The sequence below is a fragment of the Gossypium raimondii genome, chromosome 12, assembly GCF_025698545.1.
Source record: "Gossypium raimondii isolate GPD5lz chromosome 12, ASM2569854v1, whole genome shotgun sequence".
In the NCBI taxonomy this organism is placed as follows: Eukaryota; Viridiplantae; Streptophyta; class Magnoliopsida; order Malvales; family Malvaceae; genus Gossypium; species Gossypium raimondii.
The window spans coordinates 32,939,146-32,945,052 of NC_068576.1; the positions used below are offsets into that span (position 1 = coordinate 32,939,146).

General features: G+C 35.2%; 1 pseudogene; it reads right to left on the reverse strand.

Moving 5' to 3' along the window:
* Window positions 1–748: 748 nt before the first annotated feature.
* LOC105763707 (ethylene-responsive transcription factor RAP2-4-like) lies at window positions 749–5,614 on the reverse strand (annotated as a pseudogene).
* Between the last annotated feature and the right edge of the window lie 293 nt (window positions 5,615–5,907).

Genomic DNA, 5,907 nt, shown 5'->3' on the forward strand with positions numbered 1-5,907 from the left:
AAATTGTGATTCCACGTCATCCTTATCCCTTTCCAATGGGAGGATGACAAATCAGATTTTTCCTCCTGATTTTTAGCATTTTTAGTTGGATTTGATTTTTTTTCAGGAGGAAAAAGCTGAAAATCAGGAGGAAAAATCTGATTTGTCATCCTCCCATTGGAAAGGGTTAAGGATGACGTGGAATCACAGTTTCATAGAATCCCTTCTCAAGGTAGTTATGAAAAATTGAATACCAACAATTCAGAATTCTCTCTCCTATCTTCCAAATTCTCTGTCTTTTTCCTTCATCCTTTCTCTTCTCTGTTAACAATCGTACCAAGAGAATGATACATAATCAAGCAGAATAGAAATATATTTAGCAGAATTTTCTGTTTGCCTAGTCTTTGAAAGGAAAACTGCCATTGATTTATTGGAAGATTACTCTCAATTTTTTTCTCCAAATTTAGAAAAGATAAAATGAATTAACATCCACCCCCAATTTGAAAAATATTGTTGGCTATAATTTGAAAGTTCGGCAGTTTTGTTTCACAAAACCGTTTCAAAAGAATAATAATATTGTTAGGATTTTAAATGTGACTAACACAAGCATTGTGGATTTTGATTTTATAGTTTTACCCCACAAAGGTTCAAGTCTAGAGATATATTATTGTGAAGCTTTTACCTTTTGAGTGTTGATCAAATTAGAAAAGCATTTACCTAAATTGGAGATTGAATACCAAGCAGAGTCTAAACATGTGAAGGAGGAGAATAAAACAGCAACACATGCAACCATTTAGATTTACATAAAGATACAGGGAAAAAGGAACTGTTTAAAAAACTACGTACATATTGAACTGATAATAGATTTCTTAACTTACACTGGGCCTATAATAATGCAACCAAACATAAACTTGGTGGTCTCCGATGGCCATTGCTAGGAAAAATGGAACCAGCAAGACCAATCCCGTGAGGAGATACCTCTCTCTTACGCATTCACATAACACATCCTAAACTCACGACACCTAATTAAAACTCTGTAGCAGCTCTACAAATGTAAAAAAATTCATTGCGGAGGCTACTTGAGATGGACTAGGAAACCCTAAATGACAAAAAGAGGCTTGGACCTATGAAAATACAAAGAAAATTACATGATAGTAGCTGCAATTTAAGACTCAAGACAGTTCCCTGATGGCTTCCCAATCAATTTCCACTGAAGAGTACTTTTCCAAACTGAAGGCCTCATCATCATCCCACTTTGAATCAAAGAAATCCAAGAAAGTGATATCAGATTCTAGCTAAGAAGATACAGCCAATGATTCATCGGATAAATCTGGAGTTGTTGATGATGATACCAATGGATTCTCCACTTTAGGGTCAGAGAACCTTGGAGACTGATCAAACTCCTCACTCTTTACACAGTAATCAAACTCCACCTTAGGTTTTGAATTAAAAACAGAAGAGGTCTTTGCTGAATTCTCTTGGTTCTGCACGCTCTGACAAACGGCCTGGAGCTTTGCATCAACAAAGGAATAGAGAGGCTTGAAGCCACGAAATTTCCCGGAAACATGAGCTCCTTGATGCTTGAGGTGGGGGAAGTTGAGCCTGGCAAAGTCTTCTCTAAGCATGTTAGCAGCCTTGTCATAAGCCAATCTTGCTTCTTCAGCTGTATCGAAAGTGCCAAGCCAAAGTCGGGTTCGGTTCTTGGGAAGTCTGATTTCAGCAACCCATTTGCCCCAATTCCTCTGTCGCACTCCCCTGTAGAGTTTTGCAGGCTTTGGAGGAGTTGAGGAGACATGTTTCATAGGGACAGCCTTCGGGGAAAAAAAGTTGAGCCTCTGGTTTAGATATTGAAGGGATGTTGTTGCAATCATAGAATCAAGCTGCTGCTGTTGATAGATTTGAGCTTGAATTTGAAGGTTTTGAGAAGGGGTGAGTTGGTTAAGCGCAATTGAAGTTGAACCTGTATGCTCAAAACCCATCAGATTGTTATAGTTGAAAAACCCATGGTTAGGAAACAAGTGGTTACTCGATGATGGGGAGCAAAATTCAGGATCCATGTAAGGCTGAGAAGGTGTCAGTTGAGAATATGAGCAATGTGGAAACCGTTTTTTGAAAAATAAAAATTTTAGGTTGTCAACTTTTAAAAATGAAATTTGGGAGTCGCCACCAATCTTTTATTAAGGTGTGATTAGGTCACTTAAAAATGACTTTGGTCTACAAATTTTAGAAAAAACGGGTCCGGGAGTCGGTTACATATGAGGAAGGATTAGCACCCTCATTACGCCCAAAAATTGGTACCTAGTTAATTAATTAATGTCTTAATGTCGAAAATTTGAAAATCGTAATCCTTAGCAAAAACTTAAAAACGTTACGTATTAAGACCCTTATCATTTCAGAGAAATAAAATACCACACCCAATACGTTAGGGCACGACATTCTAATTTTCCCTAAAAATGAATTAAGGCAAAATACTAGTGCAATAAAAATGTAAAAGAATATCCATTTATCCAAGATTTAAGAAATCGCGGCCCAATACGTTAGGGCACAATTCCTCTAAAATCTCAAACTCGAAATATTTCCTTTATTATTTTTTAAAAAAATATTCATTTCGAGAAATCAATGCGTCACATCCAATACGCTAGGACACAGCGTGTTGAATTCCCAATAATGAGTTCTTATTTTTTTGATTAAAGAGAAATGCTCGATTCTTAGATTTAACGAAGAAAATCGGAACCCAATACGTTAGGGCTCAATTTCCTTGAAAATCCTAAATACAAGCACTATCTCGATTTTGAAAAGTTTCCATTTCTAAATTCGAGTAAAATATGATGTAATGTTATATTGTATGTATGGATATATGCATGCGAAAATTGTGAAAATAAGATAAAAAATATAAAAATATATATATGTGCATATATATTAGTAAATCATGAAAATATGTATATGTATATATTTAATTACTTATATATGTACAATATGTGTATAAAATAATGGAATATATAAAAAATAAAGAAAATATTTATAATAATTTAAAAATAAAAAAGTGTACGTATATATTATAGAAAATGCATGTATATTTTGGGAAATAAATGTGTTACAAAACATATATGTATATAAAATATAAATGTATAAAGAATATAAAAATTAGGAAAGTAAAATAAAAAAGTATGTAGGTATAAAGTATATACGTATTTAAAAAGCTTAGAAAATATATATATTAAAATATGCATATATGTTATACCGTGTAAAAACAATAAGTGAATACTATATAAAAAATGCATATATATATATATATATATATATTATATAAGAAAAATGCATGTGAATGAATACAAAGATAATGATACTAATAATGATAATATATAATATAATAATAATGTTTCTTTTTAAATGATAATTAAATAAAATAAAAGTTTTAAAAAATGGATTAAATTGAACTTAAAGACAGAAAATGGGGTGGATTCGAAAATAAATGAATAAAAATAAATAAACTTGAACGCGCGAGCAACAATAGGGGATTGAAAGGGAAATTAATCCCACCCTCCAAAACGCTCGCATTGAGGGACCAAATCAAAATAAAAATAAAGTATGCGGCCTAAATTAAAAAAAAGTAAAACAGGTCTAATTGGAGTGCGCTGCAAAAGGGAGGGCCTAAATGCGAAATTTCCCCATTAACCAGAACGCGCGGATCCTCCCCTCCGGGTCGGGTCACCGCGCGGGTCATGCCTGGGTAAAACGGCGCCGTTTTGCTCTGTTATTTAAAAATTTTTTTCTAAAAATCACATTTACAGCAGAAAGAAAAAAAATAAAAATAAAAAAGATGAGAATCCTCTGCTAGGGTTTTTCGACCCCAGCCTGGCGCCTCCGTTCAACCGTGCGCTAATATCACGGGGCTAGACCTTTCGTCTCGCAACCCGTGCAGCCTTAGGCGATCCGTTCGTCCAAACTCGCCCAAGTCAGCCTTAACTCCCAAAAGAGAGAATTCTTTTAGAACTCCTCCAAGGCACCAATTTGTATAGCGGAAGCGATTGTGCCAAAAGAAGCCACAAGAGAACAACAGAAAGCTAAAGAAAGAAAGCACACAAAGTGTTTGAGTAAATGCTCAAGAATTCTATTACTCTTAAGAATTCAAGCTACAATGGATTTTTTGCAAGTGAGGGGGAGGTTCTCTATTTATAGTTGAGCTCCCCCAAAACCGACGGTCAAGATACATGTACATCGACGGATGAGATTCACTATATCCCTTGATTTTAGGGATTTACAAGATTTGCCATATCAAATCTAATCTTATCTTACAAGATATGATTCTATTCTATCTTCTAAGATTAGTTACCAAAATTGCCTAAGTTGCCATGTCTTTATCATTGGGCCAACCAGGCTTCAATCTGATAGGCTTCTTTAGTAGCTCTCTGAATCGGGCCAGTTCTTGTGGGCTAAATGTCCCCCATCTAATCGATAGACCTCCATGGGGTGCATCTTGTGCCATGGTCACGGGCTTTGCACTTTGGCCCGTGACATTAAGACCCCGATTGCGCCGGAGGTGGCACCGGCTCATCGGCTCCGGCGATTAGGTGAGTTTCTCCTCTCTTTTTCTTTTATAAATCAATAATAGCTATATATATATATGATGATGAACACCGAAAAAATAAATAAAGCCACCTTTATATTCAAAAAAGTTTGCATCTTTCTTTCTTTTTCTCTGTACTTTTCTGTGTTTCTATGTGTATTCCTCCTCTTTTTTTTTTACAGATTAAAAATCGGCCATTTATAACCAAGAAGCACAAAAATAAAATCAAATTAAATAATAAAAACTATTTATTCCGTGATTTCCTGCGTCTACTGCCATTTAGATCTAATTTTCTACAGGAATAGAGGCCACGGAAGGGTGTGCACGCACGTTGAGGCGCAAATCGCACGTAGGGAGGATTCTGGCTCCGCGTCATGCGGCGGCTGGAGTTACTGGAGGCTGCCACTAGGGTTCGGGAATTTGGGCTACTAGTTGGGCTAGGTTTAGGGTTATTGGGCCTGTAAAGAACTTGGACTGCTTATTTTTTGTTTTGTAAGGGCCCGGGTAAATTGGGCTTATTACAAGCAAGATGAGGAAGAAGAAGAAGAAGAAGATAAAGGAAAGGTAGATGAACTTTTCATGAAAGGCTCAAGTGCTTTCATTAACTCTTCCCTAGAGGAAGCTGAGAAAACTGAGTTGCTGCTGCTATTATACATATCAATAGCTGCTGCCATATCCAAAAACTAGTTAAAAGCAAACCTACTTCTTAATCAAAACTAAAAGAATAGGAAATAGTTTCTGATAAAAACCAACCTTGAGGGACCAAAAACAAACCCTCTTAGCTGATGAAAATAAAGCTTAAAAACTATTTACTTGATGAAATAAAATAAAATAAAAAACTGAAACCTGGATCTCAATTCTGAATCACCTTGCTTTTAAAAACTAACTTGGTAGCCTTGTTTAAGCTTTGTTTTTAACACAAATTATTTCAGCTTGAAAGACAGGCGATGACAGAAAGGGATTCAGAGAAGCAGTGAATTGCAGAAAATGAAGGGGAATTATAAACATCAAACACTGTTGAAAAATCTGAAAACTCTTAATTTCTATTTTGGGTGGCCTCACTTTCGTGTTTACTCCCTTGAATTTCCAGGATCACCTTATCTCTTCTTATATAAAATTCTCTGTTCTACTCTACCCCATGTGCTTCCCTTACAAATCGTATAGATTTTTAACAATTTTTAATTAATTTTCAATAATCATCACTTAATTAATGGATTAATATTAATTTAAGGGTAAACTATCAAAATAGTCACTTTCTTTTGTCTCAGGTTACATTTTAGTCACTTATGTTTGAAATGTTACGATTTAGTCACTTACGTTATCGTGTTGTAACATTTTAGTCACTGAGCATTAATTGTCGT